The sequence below is a fragment of the Ambystoma mexicanum genome, chromosome 3q, assembly GCF_040938575.1.
Source record: "Ambystoma mexicanum isolate Mex_15411 chromosome 3q, UKY_AmexF1_1, whole genome shotgun sequence".
NCBI classification, from domain to species: Eukaryota; Metazoa; Chordata; class Amphibia; order Caudata; family Ambystomatidae; genus Ambystoma; species Ambystoma mexicanum.
In genome coordinates this window covers 135,151,366-135,167,112 of record NC_090926.1, presented here as the reverse complement: position 1 = coordinate 135,167,112, position 15,747 = coordinate 135,151,366, and the positions used below count along the sequence as shown (strand labels likewise).

General features: G+C 47.6%; 1 protein-coding gene across 2 annotated transcripts in view; it reads right to left on the bottom strand.

The window, feature by feature from the left end:
• AAAS (aladin WD repeat nucleoporin) overlaps positions 1 to 15,747 on the bottom strand; it is a 730,668-nt gene that overhangs the window by 637,780 nt on the left and 77,141 nt on the right. The gene's annotated exons all lie outside the window — the stretch shown is intronic.

Here is a 15,747-nt window from a genome sequence, read left to right as displayed (position 1 = left end):
ACAAGAGGAAAAGCTTAGGTGTCCAACCATTAAGCTGAGCGCACACCCCCACTCACCTCACACAGTCCAGTTCCTTCTGCACGCACTAGTCCACTCAATAGTGTGTGAGGGTTTTTTTTCTCCTGCTTCCCCATATCATGTAAAGTCACCCAGTGCCCCTTAGCTCAAGGGGCAACACGTTTGTCTTGGGATCAAGACAAAGCAGCACAACCCAGGTCCGGATCCCAATCCTGCACTTAGAAACCACTTGCTAGTATTAAGCACGTTATAAATGAACAATAAAATAAATAAAATAAAATGCTGAGATGGTGCTCACCTCACCTCAAACACAGCTGGTGCTGCTTCTAAACAACCAAGCACACCATTACCATGGCCTTTTGTCCATGGCCCATCATTCAGAGCTGGTGAAAGGAGACAGATCTGCAGCAACCTCTCACGCAACGCTACATCACGCAATAGATTTGCTACACCCAGACAAATCGGCTGCCAATATAAAGCAAAGTGGGCGTCATTGACCAAGCAAAGTAGTTCTCCAAGTAAAGGTGGCATTGCTCTCAGTCAGAGATAATGCATTCACCCTTTCAATTGAAAGCAGTGCAAATACCCCCTCACCGCCTCAGACAGAGCAGCCAGCCCACTCCCCATCGTCCCACAGGCAGATATGGTGCATAGCCGTGTATGAGGCGAGGCTGGTGTCTCGCCCGTCGGGCAAAGCTAGTGCGACTACAGTCACGGCTGGGTGTGGTCCCTTGTATTGTCAATGTTTGTATGCTGTGACGAGGCAGCCTACCACAAAACACTACGCTGCCTTTAATAGTAGGTCCGATGGCGTTTATTGGGAATTTACAAATGGCTTGGGGCAAGGGTTCTAGGGTAGTTCTCAGGGCTGTATGCGTTTTTGGGGAATTTGAGCTAGGGCCGTTCCTCTTTCTCATCACCCACCTCCCTAACCCATACGTCCTTAACGGGCGTTAGTACCATCGCTCAGTGACACCGGTTGTCGTCTTTCTTTCTTTCTGGGGCCAAGTATGACTTTCTCAAGATGTGGGCTAACGATCTCCCTTGGGGCCTTCAAGCTTTCCCTGACCTATCTCGCTTAGTAGTCTTAGGGAGATGGGGATGGTGTCTTCTTTCACCTGGTGTGAGCTCTTACTTGTCTCATGTCCACTCATACCTTACCCTTCCCTTATATTGTTCTCCCACTGTACTACTGTACCCCGATCTCTCACTCCGCCTTTTCACCTCCGCCCTTTGATTGCTCACTTCTCAACTCTCACTTTTTACTGTCGTTATCTCTTACTAACTACTACCTCCCACTCCAATTCCTTGCCTATGGCTGCTATTCGTTATAGGCTCTCTCTCTACTCTTACCACTAGCTACTCCTATTCTCCCACTCCGTCACTCCTTCTACTCTTCCTCTACTAATGTTCTTACTCCGTTACTAACACTCTCCATTTACTTCCTTTACCTCCTACTACTACTGTCAATCTATTTATCTTTCTAATCACTAGTGTGCACTACCGCCCTCTACTACAACTACAACTACAACTCGACTGCACATTTCTCTCACTCGCTACTCCTGCTACCTACTGTCTCTACGCCCAACGACTACTACTATACCTCTGCCACAACTACCACTACCAGTCACTACTCCTACTCTAGCTCCACTCCTCACACTCTCAACTCTCACACACAAATATTCCACAGACCCCATTTCTCCAATAGCTTCACTCTCGCCTCCTTTGGTCTCGTGGACCTCCTCTAACAACTCCTGTCCTCACCCAACTAACCCACACTAGACTAGTCTAGTGTGGCGGACACACTCACTTAAATACCCCACATCGTCCCAGGAATGGCCACTTACCTTACCTTATTTGAGGGGGTTTGATGGGGAAGGGCTTGGGGAGGCTTCATAGGGGCTAGTCCCCCTCACCATGTATTTTAACTGCATTTCTAACGTGGAGCCTGTAGTGGCTCATAGGGATGGACAGATTTTCCAGGCCGACCTGGAGGTCTTTCCCCCCTACTGTTTTCCCCGGCGGGCTAGTAGAATATTTGCTCCTCTGGCCTTCCTGGAGGCTTTTCTTCATGCAACATTTTCTCCTGTTTAGTAGATTATCCAGCTTTGCATGCTCCAGCAGACTGTATCCTGGAGCCGTGTTTCATTACAGGATGCAATTATCTAGTGAGCACTAACCTGGCTACGAGAAAAAAAACGGAACGCTTTGAGGTATACAAAAGTACAGATGCATAACAGAGCATATACAAAAGTACAGATGCATAACAGCACTTTCCAGAGGTAACAACAGAACAGATATACAGCAGAGGTGGGATACAGAGGTGGGGTACAGCTGTACCGGGTGGCAGAGAGGGGCGTGCATCGTCTAGCGAGTCAGGTGGCGCAAGGGGCGATGTGATGGCCTAGGTTTTGAGGCACAGAGATTCCTTGAAGAGGTGGGTCTTGAGTTTTTTGAATTGTAGGAACACAGGGGTCGAGTTTGATGATGACGGGGAGTCATCATAGTCTTTAGGCATAGGCAGAGAAGGCTTTTTTCTGATCCTTTGCTTTTTGCATTGGCAGATTTGAAGTCTGCACGTGTCCTGGCTTCTGATGGTGTGCTGTCTGCCAGCATCCCGTAGTTTTTCTGATTCCCATGTTTATCGTGCCGACGTCAGGCAGGACAGCGTTGCTGTGGTCGTGGCACTACCGGGTGTTGTGGGAGCCACTGCTGCATCCTACATCCTACAGCCTTCTCGCTACAGCATCAGCTGCGATATGATCTTGTGGGGTTTTCTTGGGCAAAGAGGCACTTGGACAACCTCCCCGGCCGCAGCAGCTGGAGTCCTCCCGGGTTCTGCTCTCCAGCTTTGCTCTGGAATGCCGGAGCCGCATCAGGTAAGGAGGGGCCTGCCCTATTGCCGGCACTGTGCAGGGATTTTGTGGTCTGGGCTCCCTCACTGCCCCGACAGGGCTCACAATGTGCTTGAATGCCATGTTCCGAGTAGTGAGGAAACTGGAGATGTGCTTGAGGGGAACAGTGGAATGTAAAGTGGCAAAGTAAAGGAATGTGTTAAAGGAAGTGGAAGTTCTGGTATTGAATAGCACATGGTTGGAGAATCAGCAGACTAGGTTATAACGTGCAGTAATATTTCATCTTTAACAAACACTTTTGGTATTTCTTTGTGGGTGTCAGACAATGTTTTAATTGGTGATGACTTAGAACACACTGAGACGAGGAGGACTGCAAATGCTACAGCCACTTACGCATTTGCTCAGCATATTGAGATGGTGAACTTTATAGCTATGAGCGAAAAGAAAGTAATTCCCTGAACCGCACACGTGAAAACTTTGGTGAGTGAGAACCTCAGTGACAGCTTTTCTGAGCAATGCCATGTTACTAAGTCAGATCCTTAACACCTTCACAACACATGATAGCTCTGAGCCTACTTACAAGCGGTATACATGGGGGAGTTGCCGAGTCCCCCTCCTAATCAATGACCATCCATTGTCGTGGCAACCTAGTGGTTGAGTAAGACCCAGGTCCTGATGACCTCGAAACACGAAGATGCAAGACTCCCACTGCTAAAAGCATATTCTTCGTTTAGCCCTCAAATCGTGCACTTGACACTTATATTGGTGGGTGGTAATAGACTCTTGGTGAGTAAGAAATAGTGTGCTGGATGCAAGTGGAGAATTGAAGGAGGTGGGAGGGAAAGAGATACGTTTTATACCCAGCTTGACATTTTTTTTTTCTCACGCAGTCAGAGAAAAACCCAGTGATCCAGAAAAGCATCTCTATAAAACAGGAACAAGTGCCGCAGAATCCTGTACGTCAGAAGAGCTCCCTGTGGATGTACCAGTCCATCCCCTCGAAGAGGGGAGACAAAGCAGCAGGGTCCCACGATCCAAAAGGGACTCCTGCACACTCTTGCCAAATCCCCCAGGACTGGTTATTAGCAGAGAACAGCAGCAGAGGGACAGTTGAAAATGTGAGTTATTGGAGCAGAAGAGAAGGGGGGAAACGTCCTCCTGGATCGAAATAGGTATTTTGCCTTTCAAAGCTCAGGCAAATTACTGTTAGAAGCCAATCAGAAAGTAACTTACAACAGATGTATTAACCACCAATGGGACAGCACCAAACACAGTTCTTGGCATTTCAAGAACTTTATAAAGGGAAAGTGAATAAAGAAAGGGGAGCAGAGTTCAGGAGCCAGCGTAAGGCATTTATATTGACCAAGAGATCCTGCCAACTAGACCCAGCATTGAAGGACAAACTCAGACCGCCTATACAGATACTAAAGTAGAAGAAGTTCCTGAACAGGACTGGCAGGATGGCCAAGCTATTTGAGCTTAAAGAGCAAAGGGAGGTGGGGGGAGGGGGTGGGAGCAGGGGAGACAGTGAAGGAACTGGAACTGCTTATTAGTAAGAGGGATACTGTATCCTAGGGGCAGGAAGAAGTGGGTCAGGCACATCCTCCTAGGTGGATTATAAACAGCAAGCTTGGCACTATATGCCTGTGGAGGCAAACTGAGCAAAAAAAAGCTTGGGCGCTATAACCATGTGACTGAATTTAGCAAAGTTGCTTGGTTCCTGTAATAGTGATCCTGAGAAAGAAGCTAGCGGAGACCTTTATCCCTCATACTCAGAGTAGGGCTCCTGAGGGAGAGCGGTATACAGCAACTAACCCGAAGCACCTAAAGTATTTTTTCAACAATGGCAATCTCATGCATTCCAGATCCGCTTGCACCCAGCCATCCAGTAAAGCATGTCACAACACTATACAAGAAATGTCTATGATAGAATATGGCATTTATAACGCGCCTATACACAAGTGTTTCGAGGCGTGTTACATGTACCATTAAGTGGGTCCACCACTGTTAAAAGGATACTTTAGGTGCTTCAGGTAGGTTGCTTAACAGTTCCTTTATTCCAGGTGCAGGCGAGGAACCCACTGGCTCCCACCACCCAGGCTACCTCTTCCAACTGCCTGGGTTAGAATAGTAGAACACAAGCATTCCTTCACTCATAAATAAACATTCTCACCTTCCAATATGCTCTCTGCCCACATGCATTCCGGACTAGCTTGCATCGAGCAACGCACTTCACAACACACCTCCCTTCCTTATCAGACACACCATCACAAAGCACTTAAAAACATAGTTTACATGAATTTGATAAGGAGGCTCTCTCTCTCTCGGGTTACAATTATTGCATGGTGTCCAGTTTTATATTATAGCTTACATGAATTTGTCAAGAAGGCTTTAGATAGCTCAACTTATTGCATTGTACCTAGTTGTTTAAATCCTTTTGGGTTTGTAGTGTGAGTTTTTATTTTCACTTTGTTAAGTCTTATGCTTTTTTGTTAAGGGAGAAATCAGATTTAATAAAGTTGATTGCAGTTCTGCAGAGGATGATATGATGAATTTGATGATGTCATCACTCCTTCTCCTGAGGAAACCACTCCCCATGTGATCAGGGGATGGCAGCCGCTACCCGATCTGGACCCTCAGAGGGATGATACATCATCGGATCAGGCATGGTATCCCCTTTCCCTTCCAGGGATACCCCTTCCATTTACCATGCCTTGGCGGCATATTGTGTTGGTTCCTTTCAACCATCTATAAGACCGAATGGTAACACCTTCCAATACTCTTATACAAAAGACACCAACAACTGCCTACAACTCCCATACATCTAACAATACTGGGACGAGGAGGCTGAATGGAGTAATGCAGATCAAAAGGAACGCTCCTGTGTTTGTGAGCGCGTGATAAGTGCCGGGACATTTAAAGGCTTTACCCAGCATAGAGTGGGAGAACTCTGCCTGGAGAAGTTGAGCCCTCTCTGTGTTGACCGAGGGACTGTGAGGACGTCAAGACGACTGCAGAGCCGGCATGTTCGTAAGGAATGCAAGAGACAGAACAGAGGACTGCAGAGGCCGGTTTGCCATGCGGCGAACGCAAGAGGGAAGGAAGAAGAAACTTCTTAGCGGCCACAGGAACCTGGTTGCAACCTCACTGCCCCCCCCGAACACGGTGCAAGAGCCCAGACGAAAACAGGAGCCTCGAAAGGATATGGAAACTGCATAGTAAAGCCGGGGAAATGGATGCGGGACTCCGGAGTGCTTCCTCCTGTCTACTGCAAAGGAACCCGAGGGGGAGAGAAACAGAAAGAGAAGCAGAAAGAGAACGAGAAAGACACACACACACACAGGGGTGCTTCAGCAACGCTGCCAAAAGAACGACAAATGTGTATGAAGTGAATGAGAAGGAATACAAACCCCAATATTAGCCAAAAAGGGTTTATGGAATGCACGCGAGAGATAAGCAAGTTAGCAATTGTATAAAGTGAATCAGATGAGGGGCGTGGCTTGGCAGCCATGGACTAGGCTGCTCTCAGAGTGAGCTCCGTGGATCAGAATATTAATCCGTATAAGCGCACCAACTTTCAGCAGGAAAACCAACAAGAAAACGCAGCCAAGGCAATAGGAACATAGGAGGGCTATGAAGTACGTGGCCGCATACGGATTGAGTGGACACAGTAGGAGTTATGCAACTTTGTTTCCCTTCGCAAGCACTTCGGGGCTAGGAAGCAAAATGGCAGCCCTGAAACAAAGAAACTATTAGAAGTGAGAACCGAAAGTGGAGCGAGAGCAGAAGAGCGCAGCGGAACTGGCACCCTTTACAGGCAACGGCTGCAGCAGATCGGGGAAAATAATTATCAGGCAAGGTCATCAAGCGACTCGACTGCCTAGAGTCGCCCGCCTTGGTGCACCTGTGGGACCACTGGCGCGGTGCATCACTCGAGGGCACCAGCGATAGCAGCAGGCGACACCCCCAGCGATGCGGAAGCTAAGGAACAGGACAACAAAGGGGCGGAGCGTCTGCAAGACTCAAGAGACTTTAACAGCGCTGAGTGAAACGGAGAGGCGCAGTGGAAGCCTGGGGGCAGCGAGTGACCGCAAATAATGAAGCAGACGCCTCGAGTGCAGGTATAGCAAGCGTGCGTCTGCAACAGCAAGTGAGACGTATGAAGAAGATGCGGTATGGAAGTATGGAACACCATCGGACATGATTAAGAGCGTGCAATGCGAGACCAGGACATCAATGGCGACTCTGATTGCAAAACGGAGACACGATAAGTAACGGGCAGAAGCAGCCCGACATGAAGAGAAGCGCTGCGGAGCGCTGCTATTGTGCCCCGCCCTGTGGTTAGCGAACAAGCGGCTTATGTCGGGAGCAACGGACTGGGCAGACTGTCCATGAAGAGGATGGTGGGCCGGCACATAGCAATGGATGAGTGCGAACAGGCTTTGAGGTGTAAAGAGGTGGCTCCAGGGGGACACCTCTCACAATCAATAGACAGGTGCCAAGAAACAGGTAGTGGAGAAAGAAAACAGCTACCCACGGTGTGGTGCGGGAGGAATAGGGGACAGCCAGAAGAGGGCCTCGACCGAAAACAGGGCACAGGTGGCCCCGCGAAATGACAACATGTCGGCGGACCAATGCCTGGCTCGTCTCACGCTGGTACAATGGCACCCTAGCCCAGGAGAAAGGGCTGGACGCAATACTAATGACCATTACGTATTACTGCCTGTGAAGAGGAGGCACACACTGAAGCACGGGGGGGGCCTGAGAGGATTGAATGAAGGCACTAGCACCGGACCGTCGTAGTGCCGGGACCCACATTGAATAATTAAGAATAAAAGTCAGTGGGCAGAGCTGCAGATCCCCCACACGGTGGACCAGCACACCAAGAAAAAGGAGCACACAGCAGAAAGTGCCATAGGGTGCCCCGCACCTGTGAAGAAGAGATTTGGGGGGGGGAGAGGGGTGGGAGGGCGACACAAGAACCTACATACCACCGAGGAGACGCAAACTAGTGCAGTACATGGGCAATGAAATGGCACTTAAGGGAGGCAAAGCTAAGGGCAAACAGCCAACAATGGACATCTTTACCAAATCTCAGCAGTCCCCGACCACTCCCGCACAGGCCATGGCCACTACACCGGCAGACGCTGCCTTGCCGAAGGACGACCACAGGATCCTCGCAGCCATGCCATCACTGAACTAAAATCTTTGTGGGGGACAGCGATGGTGGATCTGAAAGTGGCCCTGGAAACTAAAATCGACGTACGGATTGAGGTCAACTTGTTGAGACAGGATGTGAGAGCGCTGGCAGAAAGAACGAGTGGCCTAGAGAGCGCTGTAAAAATCAACAAGGATCTCAGCACGACCAACGCCAAGGAGGTCCACATATTGAAACAACAAGTGTCCAACCTGGAAAAATCGAGCAGAGGAGGCTGAAGGGCAAGCAAGATGCAACAATATACGCGTGGTGGGCCTACCGGAAGGAGAAGAAGGCCAGGACCCAACGGACTATATGGAGAACATGATTATTCTGGAAATAGGGTCTAGCAAGCTGTCCCAGGAGTTTGTGATCGAACGTGCGCAAGGGGCCCTGATGAGAAGGCCTCAACCGGGAGCTCCTCCATGCGCAATCATAGCGAAGATCTTGAACTACAAAGGCAGGGAAAAAATCCTGGAATTTTTTCGGAAAGGATTAACATTAACACAGGCGACTGTCACCGCATACCCGGATTACACCATGTTGGTGCAGAGACAGCGCTATAGCTATGTGGCGGTGAAAAGAAGATTGCCACAGCCGGATTCAAATATATGCTTCTGTGCCCGGCGAAACTCTAAGGTCCTACACAAAGGCAAAGCACACTTCTTCGAAACCCCGGAAGAGACGGCAAGCTGGCGGGACGCCCAGGGCTGCCCAGAGCACGGAGTTAATCAGGAGCGAGATGAACAGGATTAGTGATACAACGCCATGCTTGCTATTGTTGGGTGCGGAGGAAACTGCAGCAGAGACATTGGATAGGGATACAATAGGCACGGTGGGAAATGCGAACACTAAGTAACTGTTACATCTAACAGTGGGACTAGTTGGACTGGAATATAGACTGTATAAGGTAGATATGAGCGGCAAGTGCGCTGTGATCTAGGGTTAACATAGGAGACACTGGTATAGACTACCTATCCCCAGTAGGTAGAGTAGAAGAAGCGCCACTAGGGCGATATCACCCTGCTGTGCCTTGAGTACGGGCAATCGCCAAGAAAAAGGCTAGATGCGGGGGTGCATGAGATCCAGGGATGGAGCTGGGCATCAGTTGGGAGGGGGGAGGGAAAGGGGGGAGTTGGGGCAGGGATGGGAGGGAAGTTGCAGCATTAATGGTTAAGGGTAGTTTAAATTGGAGAACGAGCTTACACACGCGAGCCCTGGCACTTGAGGGCGGGGCCAAGAAGATACAAAGGAGGGGGCAGGAGGCAGCTGGAACATTGGGTACCTTAGGGTAATTTCCTGGAATGTTAGGGGGCTGAACAGCTACCTAAAAAGGAATAAGGTTATGATGTATCTGAGAAGGCAGAAAATAGATCTAGCCTTAGTACAGGAGTCTCGCCTCACAAAAAATAAGCTAGAGGTGGTCCGGAAAAAATGGAGGGGGACCCTCATCGGAGCAACATATTCCGCCTATGCCGGAGGGGTGATTAACTGGGTGGCACCGCATGTCCCATTTCAGTTACTACAGTCTACGCGGATGGGAAGATGGTGGTAATGCAAGGGCTAGTGGAAAATAACGAAATATGTATTGTGAACACATATGCCCCGAATCAGGATACAGTGACATATTTCAAGACCCTATACAATAAACTGAGCTTGTGCCGGGGGGGAGCAGTGATCTGGGGAGGTGATTTTAATTGCACATTAAACCCGAAGGTAGACAGGTCGGATAATAGACAAGACAGGCCTGCCCCTGCTGCCAGGGCCCTGCAGACCCCGTTAACAGAGTTTCACTTAGAGGATACATGGAGGGTACACCACCCACAAGTGAGACAATATTCGCATTACTCAGCCCCAGAGAATTTGTACACGAGGCTAGATTACATGTTTGCCACGCAGGAGGTAATTGCAGAAATGGTACAGGCAGAATACAAGGTGGGGGTCCTATCGGACCACTCGCCGTTGGTCCTAATATGGCAATACCGACCCTTGAGGGCCAGTATCCCAAAATGGCGACTTAGAGCTGAAGCGCTGAAGGATACGATGTTCAGGGAAGATTTGAGAGAAGAGATTGTAAACTACTTTTAGACCAATACTGGGAGTGTCGAGTCGACTGGCACACTATGGGAAGCTTTCAAGGTGGTGGTGAGGGGAATAGCAATAGCCAAATCAAAAGGGCTACAGGGAGGCATATTAATGGAATAGCGGAAAGCAGAAACTAAGCTAGAGACAGTCCTGGGCAGGGGGGGGGGCAGTACAAAGGAGGATGCCGAAACTATAAGCCAATTGCAACAGGAATGTGCAGACCACTGGGAAAGACTATGTAATTTGAACTATAAAAAGTACGTAGAAAGGCAACATGCAGGTGGAGACAAACCAGGAAGGATGCTGGCATGGTTGTACAAAGGTGAGACCCCCCAGACCCATGATTAGAGAAATAAAGGGGAGGGAAGGGCAAATGGTGGACACCCAGGAAGGGTTAAACCGAGAATTCCTCGACTACTACCGTACATTGTATGGGGATACAGAAGGGAGCGATAGTAGGGAGATAAGGGATACACTGGAGGACACAGGCCTGCCACGGATAAGCGCGGAGGAGCGAGAGGAATAGATGCCCCAATTACTTTAGAAGAACTGGAAGAGGTGGTAACGCAACCGCCCACCGATGGACTCCCCAGTGAATTTTACAAAATGTATAAAAACGAGGTGCTCCCCCCCCCGCTGCTTGTGATGCTAAACGAGGCGTTCGAGACGGGATGGCTACCAGAATCCCTGAGAGAAGTGATTATTATCTCACTCCCAAAACCTAATAAGCCAGGTAATGACTGCGGATCGTTCAGACCGCTATCAATGTTAAACCAAGACAGCAAAATGCTTACGGCTGTGTTGGCGAATAGAATGAAACGGGTTATTAATAATACACCCCGATCAAACAGGATATGTTCCGCATAGGACTATATATATGACAATCTTAGGCGACTCCACCGGGTTATAGAGTACACAAAAGACGCCTCGGGTGAGATTGCATTTAATTTCATTAGATGCAATAAAGGCCCTTGACTCGGTCAAATGGCCCTGGCTGATGGCAGCCCTGACTAGTTATGGTATAGGACCAGGGTACCTCAAGTGGGTTAAACTGATATATAGTGCACCGCTAGCCAGAGTCAAAATGGGAGCGATCATTTCTGAAAGGTGGCAACTGAGTAGGGGTACTAGGCAAGGGTGCCCATGGTCACCGATGCTATACATCTTAGCACTGGATCCCCTGGCGATATACCTGAAGCAGCAGTATGAGGGAACAGGGATCAGCATAAAAGAGGAGCCGCATTTAGTTTCTCTATAAGCAGATGACATGCTGCTGTACATGAGATACCCCGAAGAGAATCTCCAATATATCTTGGAAGTGATGGAGCGGTTTGCAACGCTATCTGGAATAGCGGTGAACCCCCAAAAATCATGTATATTCTCACTGGGGAGGTATGTAGGAGTCCCACAAGATCAATTACCAATCCTACAAATACTGTGGGAGTCCAACACGTTCAGATATATGGGAATAGACATTTATCATACGGTAGAGGCAGAACACCGGCATAACACTGAGAAAGTGGTAAAGAACATCGAAAATAGTATGAGGTTCTGGTCTAAACTCCCCATGGCAAAGTTAGGAAGAGGGGCACTCTCTTGTGTTGCCAAGACTATTGCATTTTTTTGGGAATATGCCATACCTGATACCAAGGCGATTCTTTACTAAGCTACAGAGCATTTGCAGGGAATTCCTAAGGCAGGGGACTAGGAATAGAATAGCCCTTTGGAAGCTGCAGAATGCGCATGATAAAGGGGGTATAAATATGTGGCCAAATGGTTATCAGAAGACCAGACCTCAGAATCGAGACTGTTGAGACTAGAGTGTGCCCCGTACTTCCTGAAAGAAATTATATGGCTGCCTAAATCAGGGGTGAAAGAACGCTCAAAGATGTTGGAACTGGGATGGCAGGTATGGCGCCGGGAGAACCCGGCCCAGTGTTCTCCACAAGTACCGTAGGTCGCATTAACGGGAGAGGATGGGCAACTATTGATGGAGATTAGGAGGCTCTGGGAACCGGTGGGAATTGTAACAATGGGAGACATATGGCAAGAAGGAGAGATAAAGGTATTCGGGATGCTGGTGGAGGAAACAAGGTTACATGCAGGGCAATATATAATATATAACAGAATAGTACGGCGGATTAAAGAAACATGGTCGGAAAGAACACTAGAAGAGCAACCTGACGCTGCCATAGACACGATACATGATATAGCAGAAGGAGTGCATGAGATATCCAGACTATATGAGGTATTGATGTCCAAAGTGGGGAAGGAAGTGGCACAATTAAGATTGGACTGGGAAGAAGAGGCTGGGATACCCATGAGTGACGGGATGTGGGAACGGGCCCAAGGGTACCATAAGAAAGTATCTAGGAATACTAGGCTACAGAAAATACAGCTATATATTACCCACAGGGCATATATGACACCCCAGAGGATAGCTAAATTTAAAAATGCAGAACGACAAACATGCCCCAAATGCCGGGAGGAAAATGCGGGGATGATGCATTTTTTATGTTTTAGGCATGTCCTGAAATTGGGAAATTCTGGGAAGAAGTAGCCCACTGGCTAGAGGAAAAAGGGATCAAGATAGATGTTGAATCGCTATGGGCATACTTGATAGGGGGATTCCCTAGGCCACGGAAATTAAAACATGTAAGTAAATTAAAGGACTTGGCATACATACTTGCCAAGCGTAGAATTGCCATGGGATGGAAGGCATGCAACAGACCTAGGATAGAAGTTTGGTGGAAAGACCTCCAAAAATGGACTGAAGCTGAAACAGCAGTATGGCAAGAAGCAGGTAATACAGGAGGGGATGAAGAGGCAGATACCCCGACAGCCTAGAGACATTTAGTGAATGGGCCCACCCAGGACTGCTCGAGCGACCAGGACTCTGTTGATGACCTAGGAAAAGGAATCCCTTTGGAAGAAGAAGACACGGACAGCGAAGTGAAGTAGGCTCGAATGGGGGGGGGGGGGGGTGGGGGGGATAGGGGTAAGCAGTAGACACTGTAGGATATATGCAAATTCTGAAACGTTAAGACAGGTACTGAAAGGTTTGGTTTTATGTTGTTTGATTATAATAAAATCAATAAAATTGTTTAAGGGAATCAGATGAAAAGCCCTGGCCTGGCAGTAAACCAGGCATAAGCAAGTTTGCAGTTGTATGAAACAAATCAGATGAAACCCCCGCTGCCCGGAGGTAAGTTTGGGATTGATAAAAATGGGTATGGAGGGTGAGGGGGAAGATGGCATCAGGCGGCTTGGAACGCAGGCTAGATCGGAAGTATCAGCCCGCATTCCTAGACTCCTGATTGGTTGGCTGCCCCCCACCCCCTTCCACAGGGTGCTGTTGATTATTGACCACAAACGATGTAGAGAAGAAATTCTTAACAAAGTCACCACCAACCGCTATTCATGAAGGGTTCACAGGCAACTATAAACAGTTGTTTACCATTCTGTTGTACAACGTAAGTCTTGTATGGCAGTGACAGAGTAGAGTAGAGTTAAACAGTAATGTTGACATGTGAAACTGGAATAAAAAAAATGTAGTCCATTAGCTCCAGTGAATGTGATTTAACAAGAGTTAGCAATTTTAGAAGGCTTCATATTAACAAAACAAAGCTTGCTCTGCAACCAAAACATGAATCACTAGTGTTAAGAGGGATACTATCAGCCCTGTGTTTAGGGTGCAATGTCACCTTCCGTAGGGTACCTTTTTCAATATTTTATTATTAATATTATTGGGTTCTTTACACTGACAATTCACCACTATAGTGGTGTCAAAGCATGTAAACCTTGTCCGAGTTAGCAGTATTCAAGTCCCTTCCAGGGAAGGCAGGCCCCTAGTCTACTGGAAGGCACTGACCAGAAAATAGTGTATTACAAGCGATCAATAGTAGAGTCTGTTGTGGGAAAAGGTGTGGAAGGGAGTTCTCAAAAATGGAGTGCAGGTGTAGCAAGTGTATATGTAAAGTGTGGGTGCGTGAGGGGCTTGAGATGCGCTTGGGCAATCCAAAGTATGTTGTGGGAAAGGTTTGAGAAGAGCATGATAGGTGGGCTGCCTAAAGACCGGGGATACCAATCCTGAGTGTATGCGTTTGTTGTGTGAAGAAAACTGAAACAGGTGAATAAGAGTAAGCGGAAGATGCCTGCGGTAAGCAATTGGGAGGTTGTCAGCAGATTTGTTAGTAGTTCAAGAGTTGTGTACATATTGTAAGAGGCGGGAAGGTCAACGGGTAAAAGCAGGCCTCCAAAATGCGTACCGTTAAGGTTTCCCTAGCTCACCTAGTGGTAGATGTGGTCAAGATGTCAACATCAACTCTTAAGAAGGGAGAGTGGTGGACGATAATCCATATTAAAACAGTAGTACTTGGACTAAAGAAATGTGGAGACGAGGTCAATGAAAATAAACTTTTCATAAGAGGCAAGTAAAAGTGTTCTGCATGCACATTTCTGTTAAAGGACACAGCTTAAGAGTCTTGTGCAGTGTTCTTGGTTTCTGATCCTTCCAATTAGGGTAGCTTATGAAGTCAGAAATTAGTTGAATCCTCCTTCGAGTACTAGCGTCCACAGTTCGTACCACACGATTTGTTTGGCTAACGGGGAGCAAGTCTCATTTGAATCAATGGGAGAGGCACACTTCTTACTTGTTGAACGGTATACTGATCTTGATGGTGCACAGCCTTTGAATGTTAAGTATAGGGACATGGATTAAAGGAAGTATCCATGTTAAAATTGGGACTTCTTTTGAGAAACACTTAGGTGTCAAAAGCAATCTAGGTCTGGAGAACTTCATGGTTTGGGTATTTTGGGCTACTTGTGACTGCTGTCCAAGTTTGAGTTTTCGGAATGTGGGAAGTCAACATTGGAGGTTACAGTAAAGGAACAGTGGATCAAGTGGTGACAAAGAGTATTTTCAAATTAAATGTCTGATGTGCTCAGTTCTTTGCGGGTAAAGAGCAATAAGGCTTCCTGGGAGCAGAGAATCCTTGGGAGACCTAGACACAGCAGTGCCCAGCTGGACAGGGCAAGGGGTTGTCAGTTCCTTCTAGTCCGTAGATGTCTGGTGAATGTAGATACAGGACAGAGCTTTTCTGTCTAAACATTTCAGGAAACTGTGGTGGGGCAAGCAGAACTTCCTCATGATTCCTCTTCCGGGATTTACCAAGAGCAACAAACAGTAAATTAGGCAACTCATTGTGAGGCAAGGAGTAGCTTCTGATTCCATTCAGGGAAAATTAAAATAGTCTGGCCCTCGCACCAGAGTACTTGGATAGAACATTCGGTCTCACGGTAGGTAGTCCACAAATGAAAAATTCTTAACATTCAGATTAAAGAATTTGTTGTAACATTGAATCAAGGAGAAATAGGGGTGAGTCCCAGTAAGTCTTAAGTCCAGACTTTTTCCCCCCATGACTTTTCAAAGTTAAGTGGCAGCAAGTTTAAAGCAGTGGATTAAAAACTGCATGACAGAGCAGCGTTGAGACAGTATCACAGAAACAGCTGGATGAATTTGGTTTTAGATTTTAAAAAAACCAAAACACACACAAGGAAGGAAGACTATATGAAATTATAGCATGTGTAGGA